Source organism: Oncorhynchus tshawytscha, linkage group LG33, assembly GCF_018296145.1.
Source record: "Oncorhynchus tshawytscha isolate Ot180627B linkage group LG33, Otsh_v2.0, whole genome shotgun sequence".
NCBI lineage: Eukaryota > Metazoa > Chordata > Actinopteri > Salmoniformes > Salmonidae > Oncorhynchus > Oncorhynchus tshawytscha.
Window position 1 is genome coordinate 25,854,388 of NC_056461.1, and position 11,117 is coordinate 25,865,504.

General features: G+C 46.4%; 1 pseudogene; it reads right to left on the reverse strand.

Moving 5' to 3' along the window:
* Nucleotides 1-9,299: 9,299 nt before the first annotated feature.
* Nucleotides 9,300-10,709, reverse strand: LOC112230573 (annotated as a pseudogene).
* Nucleotides 10,710-11,117: the final 408 nt, after the last annotated feature.

An 11,117-nucleotide genomic window follows, 5' to 3' on the forward strand; every position in this document is an offset into this window, starting at 1 on the left:
ATGTTATTCAAGCAGTTGCGTTTAGGTCATCTTGGCATATTCACAGTACACCTCCCAGTGGAGATACTATAATAACACTGTAATAACCACAGTACACATTACACTACTCAACATTGGTCTCTGAAATGTTCTGTATTTCTTAAACATGCTATTTTGCAGACATTGAGCCATTGATTGAGTTGGACCACACATTCACTGAATTACAGGACGGATGCATCAAACACTGTATGGTGGGTTACCCCTCTCTTCACCCATCTCCACCTCCATCCCCACCTCACTAGAAAATGGTAGACAGCAGGGCACTCCCCATCTCCAGATCGAGATTAGCTACATGCTGCTGACATCAGCAATTTGTCTCGCTCAGAAAGGATGGCTGATCAGAGCAGAGGTAGGCAACCCTGTTCCTGGAGTGACGTAGATATTGCAGGATTTTGTCCCAACTGGGCACCACGTCAGACCAACTGAGCTAATGGATTAGTTCAGTGATTGACAAAATGCAACACACCTGGTTTTCCAGAGTGTTTAAATCAAAAACATGAAGTGACTGCAGCACACCAGGATCATGGTTGCCTACCCCTGGAGCAAAGGAATGTGATAGTTTATAGCTATAGAGTTTATAGCTCTCAGAGAAAAGAATGAAAGTGTCCTGGAGAGAATGAGCTCCCAAGCTGAAGTGGTAATGGGACTTCTGTTCCCAAATGAGGAGCTAGTTGTTCCCCTTTTAAGCTGAGTAAGTAATTTATCTATGCTTATTGCTTTATTAGTGCATGTAGTATGGTGATATACTGAAGTGCAAGCTTGTGAAACATACAGTTATTGCATTTGCACACACACACACACACACACACACGCTTGTGTGTGTGTCAGAGAGAGAGAGAGAGAGACAATGACTGGGCTGTTAAAAAAGCAGAGTACATCACATGCAATGAGACAGATGCTTCCATGACAACAGACAGACGCAGTAGTTGCCAAGTTACTGCCAGTATCCATGGAAATGGCTCTCATCTTGTCTGAATAAGTATTTAATTTTGAAGCAGCATGTTGTATATGCCTCCAGGTTGCTGATTCACTGTAGGTTCAAACGCCTGTAGAAGGATCTGAAATTACCCTCTTTGACATTCACTCCACCTCTATTGCTGAATTTATGAGCCATTTTCAAATGCATAGGATAAATCAATGAATATAAACGTGATTCCAGCAGTAGTCCATAGCCACATGAAATGGCAACTGAAGGCGTAGATGGAAGTAACACCAGCATATAGAGGCATTCAGATATCAGGACTTGATATCAGTAGCACACATCATATCCTCCTGAGATCCAGCAATTCATTTTTGTCCTCTCTAGTACACATCAGTTCTTGGTCCATACCTCTGATGCCATACAAACCACTGTAGAAGTCCTGTTGTCCCTTTGAGAGGACATTCTTGGTGTCACGACTTCCGCCGAAGTCTGTTCATATCCTTGTTCGGGCGACGTTCGGCGGTCGACGTCACTGGTCTTCTAGCCATCGCCAATCCACCTTTAATTTTCGATTTGTTTTGTCTTGTCTTCCTGCACACCTGATTTACATCTCCTACTAATTTACATGTGTATTTCGCCCTCTGTTCCCTCCATGTCTGTGTGGGGTATTGTTTATTGTCAAGGTTGGCATGCTTCCGGGCTGGGTTGCGGCGGGTTTTATTTATACCCGTGATTTGTGGCAGCCGGTACTTTGTACTTGGGTTTCATACTTTGTGCTGCCTCATTTGTTCTTTGGGCATTTGTGTTGTGACTCGGTTGCGTTCTGTATTATGATTGCCTAAGTAAAGTGCTTTGTCCATTCATCTCTGCTCTCCTGCGCCTGACTTCCATGCACCAGCTACACCCACCATTGACACTTGGCTTTTCACTGATATCACATGTGGGGGTGTGACCTTGACAACTTTATCTTCCTGGTTCTTAATTAAATGGCTGCCATCAAAATTAGCACATTTTATGGAAGTGTGTATGGAAATGTATGGAATTATTAATTAACATTTTTGTGAGTTTGATATTCAAATTGTTTCTAGTAAGTGAATATCTCAGGAATAGTTAATTGAGTTATGAGGACTGTGTAATATATTTTTTTCACAATAAATAAGAGCTTATCAAGAAATGCCCTCAGTAGTGGACACCTGGATGCCTCAACTAACTAACTTTTTCACCTACTGTACCATTGGCTGTAATGTTAATGTTTTAATATTTATGTCCTAATGACCACTACGGAGGACAATTTTGCACATACAATAAAAAATAAATAACATGTTTAGGTAATAAGTTAATTTTCCACATTAAAGACTTACATTATGTAAAAAATTAAAAAATAAACTTTCTGGTCTCAGAAGGCTATTATACTCAACATCCTCATCCAGACACCTACTAGGTTCAAATCAGGTAAACCCATGTATTATGCAACCAGTTTATAGACATTTACTGCTGGGTTGTTTGATGATGTGTTATGGATTTAACTACAAGCGTAGTACCAACGGCAGTTTGAACCAACCTTCAAATTGTATACATGACGGTTGTTAAATTGGTCCCAGATTCAGCTATGTTCAGCATATAGTGCCTTCGGAAGGTATTCAAGACCCCTTGACTTTTTCCACATTTTGTTACATTACAGCCTTATTCTAAAATAGATTAACATTTTTTTTAAATCCTCAGCAGTCTACACACAACACAATGACAAAACAAAAACAGCTTTTTACACGTTTCTGCTCATTTAGTAAAAATAAAATAAGTATTCAGACCCTTTGCTATGAGACTCGAAATTGAGCTCAGGTGCATGTAGATGTTTCTACAACTTGATTGGAGTCCTCCTGTGGTAAATTCAATTGATTGGACATGATTTAGAAAGGCACACACATGTCTATATAAGGTCCCACAGTTGGCAGTGCATGTCAGAGCAAAAACCAAGCCAAGGTCGAAGTAATTGTCTGTTGAGCTCTGAGACATGATTGTGTCAAGGCACAGAAGGTCCCCAAGAACGCAGTGGCCTCCATTCTTAAATGGAAAAAGTTTGGAACCACCAAGACTCTTCCTAGAGCTGGCCGCACGGCCAAACTGAGCAATTGGGGGAGAAGGGCCTTGGTCAGGGAGGTGAAAACTAAGGAGATGATTGTGGACTTCAGGAAACAGCAGAGGGAACACCCCCCTATCCACATCGATGGAACAGTAGTGGAGAGGGTAGCAAGTTTTAAGTTCCTCGGCATACACATCACAGACAAACTGAATTGGTCCACTCACACAGACAGCATCGTGAAGAAGGCGCAGCAGCGCCTCTTCAACCTCAGGAGGCTGAAGAAATTCGGCTTGTCACCAAAAGCACTCACAAACTTCTACAGATGCACAATCGAGAGCATCCTGGCGGGCTGTATCACCGCCTGGTACGGCAACTGCTCCGCCTACAACCGTAAGGCTCTCCAGAGGGTAGTGAGGTCTGCACAACGCATCACCGGGGGCAAACTACCTGCCCTCCAGGACACCTACACCACCCGATGTTATAGGAAGGCCATAAAGATCATCAAGGACAACAACCACCCGAGCCACTGCCTGTTCACCCCGCTATCATCCAGAAGGTGAGGTCAGTACAGGTGGATCAAAGCTGGGACCGAGAGACTGAAAAACAGCTTCTATCTCAAGGCCATCAGACTGTTAAACAGCCACCACTAACATTGAGTGGCTGCTGCCAACACACTGACTCAACTCCAGCCAGTTTAATAATGGGAATTGATGGGAAATGATGTAAAATATATCACTAGCCACTTTAAACAATGCTACCTAATATAAATGTTTACATACCCTACATTATTCATCTCATATGTATACGTATATACTGTACTCTATATCATCTACTGCATCTTTATGTAATACATGTATCACTAGCCACTTTAACTATGCCACTTTGTTTACATACTCATCTCATATGTATATACTGTACTCGATACCATCTACTGTAGCTTGCCTATGCCGCTCTGTACCATCACTCATTCATATATCTTTATGTACATATTCTTTATCCCCTTACACTTGTGTGTATAAGACAGTAGTTTTAGAATTGTTAGTTAGATTACTTGTTGGTTATTACTGCATTGTCGGAACTAGAAGCACAAGCATTTCGCTACACTCGCATTAACATCTGCTAACCATGTGTATGTGACAAATAAAACTTGATTTGATTTGACCCCACTGGTCACTGTGACAGAGCTGATGAAAACAGGATTGAACTCTTTGTCCTGAATGCCAAGCGTCACGTCCGGAGGAAACCTGAAACCATCCCTACGGGGAAGCATGGTGGTGGCAGCATCATGCTGTGGGGATGTTCTTCAGCGGCAGGGACTGGGAGACTAGTCAGGATTAAGGCAAAGATGAATGGAGCAAAGTAGAGAGATCCTTAATGAAGGACAACGACCCTAAGCACACAGGACAACGACCCTAAGCACACAGCCAAGACAACGCAGGAGTGGCTTCGGGACAAGTCTATGAATGTCCTTGAGTGGCCCAGCCAGAGCCCGGACTTGAACCCGATCTAACATCTTTGGAGAGACCTGAAAATAGCTGTGCAGCAACACTCCTCATCCAACCTGACAGGAATTGAGAGGATCTGCAGAGAAGAATGGGAGAAACTCCCCAAATACAGGTGTGTCAAGCTTATAGCATCATAACCAAGAAGACTCGAGGCTGCAATCGCTGCAACGAACTACTGAGTAAAGGGTCTGAATACTTATGTAAATGTAATATTTCTGTCTTCTTTTCTTTTTAATTAGCAAAACATTCTAAAAAACAGTTTTTGCTTTGTCATTATGTGGTATTGTGAGGGAAAAAAATAATGTAATCAATTTTAGAATAGGGCTGTAACCTTACAGAATGTGGAAAAAGTCAAGGGGTCTGAATACTTTCCAAGGCACTGTATACATAGCGTTTACATTAATATGTTAGGGTTATGGCTAGGGTAAGGTACCAATATCTTCAGCTAACATTCCACTCCTTGCCAAAGAGACTTGGCAGGGGTATTATTATGGTTAGGGTTGAGGTTGAGCCAAAGGTGTAGACATGAAGCTAGGGTTAGGGTTATGGATAGGGTTCGGGTTGAGCCAGGTTGTAGACATGAAGCTAGGGTTAGGGTTAGGGTTGAGCCAGGGTGTAGACATGAAGCTAGGGTTAGGGTTTTAACTAGGGTTAGGGTTCGGGTTGAGCCAGGTTGTAGACATGAAGTTAGGGTTAGGGTTGAGCCAGGGTGCAGACATGAAGCTTGGGTTTGGGCTAGGGTGCAGACATGAAGCTAGGGTTAGGGCTAGCGTTAGGGCTAGGGTTAGGGCTCTGGTGTAGACATGAAGCTAGGGTTAGGGCTAGGGTTAGGGCTAGGGTTAGGGTTATGGTTAGGGCTAGGGGTTAGGGATAGGGTTAGGGCTGAGCCAGGGTGTAGACATGAAGGTAGGGTTATGGTTATGGTTAGGGTTGAGCCAGGGTGCAGACATGAAGCTAGGGCTAGGGTTACTGTTGAGCCAGGGTGCAGACATGAAGCTAGGGCTAGGGTTACTGTTGAGCCAGGGTGCAGACATGAAGCTAGGGTTATGGTTATGGTTAGGGTTGAGCCAGGGTGCAGACATGAAGCTAGGGCTAGGGTTACTGTTGAGCCAGGGTGCAGACATGAAGCTAGGGCTATGTTACTGTTGAGCCAGGGTGCAGACATGAAGCTAGGGTTACTGTTGAGCCAGGGTGCAGACATGAAGCTAGGGCTAGGGTTACTGTTGAGCCAGGGTTCAGACATGAAGCTAGGGCTAGGGTTACTGTTGAGCCAGGGTGCAGACATGAAGCTAGGGCTAGGGTTACTGTTGAGCCAGGGTGCAGACATGAAGCTAGGGTTATGGTTATGGTTAGGGTTGAGCCAGGGTGCGAACATGAAGCTAGGGTTAGGGCTAGGGTTAGGGCTAGGGATAGGGCTGAGCCAGGGTGTAGACATGAAGCTTGGGGTAGGGCTAGGGTTATGGTTAGGACTAGGGTTATGGTTAGGTCTAGGGTTATGGTTAGGGCTAGGGTTATGGTTAGGACTAGGGTTAGGGTTGAGCCAGGGTACAGACATGAAGCTAGGGTTATGGTTAGGGTTAGGGTTAAGCCAGGGTGCAGACATGAAGCTAGGGTTAGGGCTAGGGTTAGGCCAGGGTGCGAACATGAAGCTAGGGTTAGGCCAGTGTGCGAACATGAAGCTAGGGTTATGGTTAGGGTTGAGCCAGGTTGCAGACATGAAGCTAGGGTTAGGGCTAGGGTTAGGCCAGGGTGCGAACATGAAACTAGGGTTAGGCCAGGTTGCGAACATGAAGCTAGGGTTATGGTTAGGGTTGAGCCTGGTCATCCAACCTGACAGGAATTGAGAGGATCTGCAGAGAAGAATGGGAGAAACTCCCCAAATACAGGTGTGTCAAGCTTATAGCATCATAACCAAGAAGACTCGAGGCTGCAATCGCTGCAACGAACTACTGAGTAAAGGGTCTGGGGTTAGGCCAGGGTGCGAACATGAAGCTAATGTTAGGGCTAGGGTTAGGCCAGGGTGCGAACATGAAGCTAAGGTTAGGGCTAGGGTTAGGCCAGGGTGCGAACATGAAGCTAAGGTTAGGGCTAGGGTTAGGCCAGGGTGCGAACATGAAGCTAAGGTTAGGGCTAGGGTTAGACCAGGGTGCGAACATGAAGCTAAGGTTAGGGCTAGGGTTAGGCCAGGGTGCGAACATGAAGCTAGGGTTAGGGCTAGGATTAGGCCAGGGTGCGAACATGAAGCTAAGGTTAGGGCTAGGGTTAGGCCAGGGTGCGAACATGAAGCTAAGGTTAGGGCTAGGGTTAGGCCAGGGTGCGAACATGAAGCAAAGGTTAGGGCTAGGGTTAGGCCAGGGTGCGAACATGAAGCTAAGGTTAGGGCTAGGGTTAGGCCAGGGTGCGAACATGAGGCAAGGGGTTAGGGTGCGAACATGAAGCTAAGGTTAGGGCTAGGGTTAGGCCAGGGTGCGAACATGAAGCTAAGGTTAGGGCTAGGGTTAGGCCAGGGTGCGAACATGAAGCTAAGGTTAGGCTAGGGTTAGGCCAGGGGAACATGAAGCTAAGGTTAGGGCTAGGGTTAGGCCAGGGTGCGAACATGAAGCAAAGGTTAGGGAACATGAAGCTAGGTTAGGGCTAGGGTTAGGCCAGGGTGCGAACATGAAGCTAAGGTTAGGGCTAGGGTTAGGCCAGGGTGCGAACATGAAGGCAAGGGTTATGGTTAGGGTTGAGCCAGGGTGCGAACATGAAGCTAAGGTTAGGGCTAGGGTTAGGCCAGGGTGCGAACATGAAGCTAAGGTTAGGGCTAGGGTTAGGCCAGGGTGCGAACATGAAGCTAAGGTTAGGGCTAGGGTTAGGCCAGGGTGCAAACATGAAGCTAGGGTTAGGGCTAGGGTTAGGCCAGGGTGCGAACATGAAGCTAAGGTTAGGGCTAGGGTTAGGCCAGGGTGCGAACATGAAGCTAAGGTTAGGGCTAGGGTTAGGCCAGGGTGCGAACATGAAGCTAAGGTTAGGGCTAGGGTTAGGCCAGGGTGCGAACATGAGGCTAGGGTTAGGGTGGAACATGGTTAGGGTTAGGCCAGGGTGCGAACATGAAGCTAAGGTTAGGGCTAGGGTTAGGCCAGGGTGCGAACATGAAGCTAAGGTTAGGGCTAGGGTTAGGGCCAGGGTGCGAACATGAAGCAGGTTAGGGCTAGGGTTAGGGCAGGGTAGGCAGGGTGCGAACATGGGCTAAGGTTAGGGCAAGGGTTAGGGCTAGGGTTAGCCAGGGTGCGAACATGAAGCTAGGGTTAGGGCTAGGGTTAGGCCAGGGTGCGAACATGAAGCTAAGGTTAGGGCTAGGGTTAGGCCAGGGTGCGAACATGAAGCTAAGGTTAGGGCTAGGGTTAGGCCAGGGTGTGAACATGAAGCTAAGGTTAGGGCTAGGGTTAGGCCAGCTGAAGCTAAGGTTAGGGCTAGGGGCATAGGGTTAGGGTGCGAACATGAAGCTAAGGTTAGGGCTAGGGTTAGGCCAGGGTGCGAACATGAAGCTAAGGTTAGGGCTAGGGTTAGGCCAGGGTGCGAACATGAAGCAAGGGTTATGGCTAGGGTTGAGCCAGGGTGCGAACATGAAGCCAGGGTGCGAACATGAAGCTAAGGTTAGGGCTAGGGTTAGGCCAGGGTGCGAACATGAAGCTAAGGTTAGGGGGCTAGGGTTAGGGCTAGGGTTAGGGCCAGGGTGCGAACATGAAGCCAGGTTAGGGCTAGGGTTAGGGCTAGGGTTAGGGGGCTAAGGTTAGGGCTAGGGTTAGGGGGTTAGGGCTAGGGCTAAGGTTAGGGCTAGGGTTAGGGCTAGGGTTAGGGGGTTAGGGGGTTAGCCAGGGTGCGAACATGAAGCTAAGGTTAGGGCTAGGGTTAGGGTGGTGAAGCTAAGGTTAGCCAGGGTGTGAACATGAAGCTAGGGTTAGGGCTAGGGTTAGGCCAGGGTGTGAACATGAAGCTAGGGTTAGGGCTAGGGTTAAGCCAGGGTGCGAACATGAAGCTAAGGTTAGGGCTAGGGTTAGGCCAGGGTGCGAACATGAAGCTAAGGTTAGGGCTAGGTTAGGCCAGGGTGCGAACATGAAGCTAAGGTTAGGGCTAGGGTTAGGCCAGGGTGCGAACATGAAGCTAAGGTTAGGGCTAGGGTTAGGCCAGGGTGCGAACATGAAGCTTAGGTTAGGGTGGCATGAAGCTAAGGTTAGGGTTAGGGTTAGGCCAGGGTGCGAACATGAAGCTAAGGTTAGGGCTAGGGTTAGGGCTAGGGTTAGGGCTAAGGTTAGGGCTAGGGTTAGGCCAGGGTTACTATTGAGCCAGAGTGTGAACATAAGACGATAGGAAAGTGTGGAGAGACATGGCAGATGACAGTGAGCAGGGCTCCTCCACCTCCAAATTCCCACTTCAACTCCTGATGATGAGAAATCCATGATGCCAAACTAAAGTAATACCATTCCATCACCATTCAAGTTTTGTCAATGGGTGAGATGCAGTATGGCTTGACGTGATGTGTGTGTTGTTTTAACCACAGCTGACATGTTGGTAATAAATAAGCTAACCTGATTCAATGCATTTACAGTGTAATTTGACTGGTTGTCATGTGTTGTCAATATATTCAAATAGTTTACAATCAAAGGTAAATGTGAGTTTATCGTGCTATTCATTTTATTGTCATTCACGTCCAGTATGAGGGGTGACAATCAAAACTTGCATCATGATTCCACCTAGTGGTCATTTTAAAGAACATGCGGCTCATTCAATTCTGCACCTCTTTATTTAATCTCAATTTCAGACAAACTGAATAATATGCCAATTGGACCAGCTGTAATCTGAAAGATGTAAAACTATAATTGACCATAAACATTCAACCTACCTTCAAGTAATGACTCTTCAAAGTCAGCAAAACAAAAAATACACTACAGATTGCTTTGGCTACAATATAATCCTACAATCATGTAGCGGGCCGGTTTCCCCGAACCAGCAGCTACAGTACCATACTGTATGAGTCTGGTCACTCTCTCATGTACTCTCCTCTTCCTCCTCCACCCGAGCAGGCAGGTGCTTGTGATGCCATCATGGCATAAGGGTGACAGCTGGCGGAGGGCCGACAGTCTTCAATGTAGCCCTTCTCCTCCTGGCCCACCTAGCGTGGGATCCAGATGCTGGCCCCGCGGTTGGCCACCCTGGCATAGAAGTCGCGGGTGATGGAGGTTTCATGGAATCCTGTGAGGCATCTGATATTGTCCTGGCCTCCGCAAGGGTCATACACACGGATGTGCTCGGCGTGTTGCTTGCTCAGCTTCTCAATGGCCTGCTCAATATGTCTGTTTGAAGAGGGGAGGGGTTAGGTATTGGACCAAATCTCATAGTTATACAGCCTTACAGAACCTGACAGTGCAATAATGTTTTTACAGTAATACTCACTGCAGCCACCCTTCTTCACTTATCTCCTTGGTGCTAACTTCAGTGTGGCAGCCCGCGCCGTTCCAGTTCCCCTTTAAAACCATCCTGAAAGACTTGTTATACAGCATTGGAGAAAAAAAAGTCTAAGTTTACTGAGTCGGCATGACCTCAACATTGGTGCCACAGATTCTGAGCCCAGAATAGAGACATGCCTTGTAGTGACACTCCACAATGTCCCTGCCATAGATATTGTCTGCACCAACCCCACAGTAGTGTGGACCTGAAAGAGAAAGAGAGAGAGTTAAATGGAACCAAATTCAAAGGCCGATTTAATAACATTAAGATTGTATATGGACTTATAGATGGAGGTAGATTTAATATATGTAGTGCTTTTCCGAGTGCACAAGACCCTCACATTATGAAATGAACAAGGACACATGGTATAATACAATAGAGTCAGTCACCTTGGGGACCTGGGAATTCATTTTGGGGCCAGCCATAAGGGTGACCATCCATCCCTAGTAGAGTGTACTCCTACTCCATTCAAAACTAGGGGGTATAGTCCTTCACCTTCTTACAGCCTGAAAGTATGTTACACTCTGTATAGGAGAGAATAGGCATACTGTAGGGTTAGTTTGATTGACAGGGAAATATTAGACAGTCAAAGCCTACAGGCTGCTGTTTATCTTGACCAAAACCAGTTGGTCTCTGTCAACTGATGTAGAAAAGTGATCTCTTGCAGTAATTTTTCTTTTTACAAGTACCTGCAGGCAAGCGGTTGTACTTAAGGACCTCACACAGTACCAGTTTGTTGGGTGACAGGGTGAAATGGTCCCGGAACATCAAATCAAATTTTATTAGTCACATGCGCAGTGAAATGCTTGCTTACTTACGAGCACCTAACCAGCAATGCAGTTTTTAGAAAATACAGATAAGAATTAGAGATAAAAGTAACAAGTAATTAAAGAGCAGCAGCGAAATAACAAAAGCGTGACTATATACAGGGGGGAACCGATACAGAGTCAATGCGCGGGGACATCGGTTATTTGAGGTAGTATGTACATGTCGGTAGAGTTATTGAAGGGACAATGCATAGATGACAACAGAGCGTAGCAGTGGTGTAAAGAGGGGGTGAGAGGGCACTGCAAATAGTCTGGGT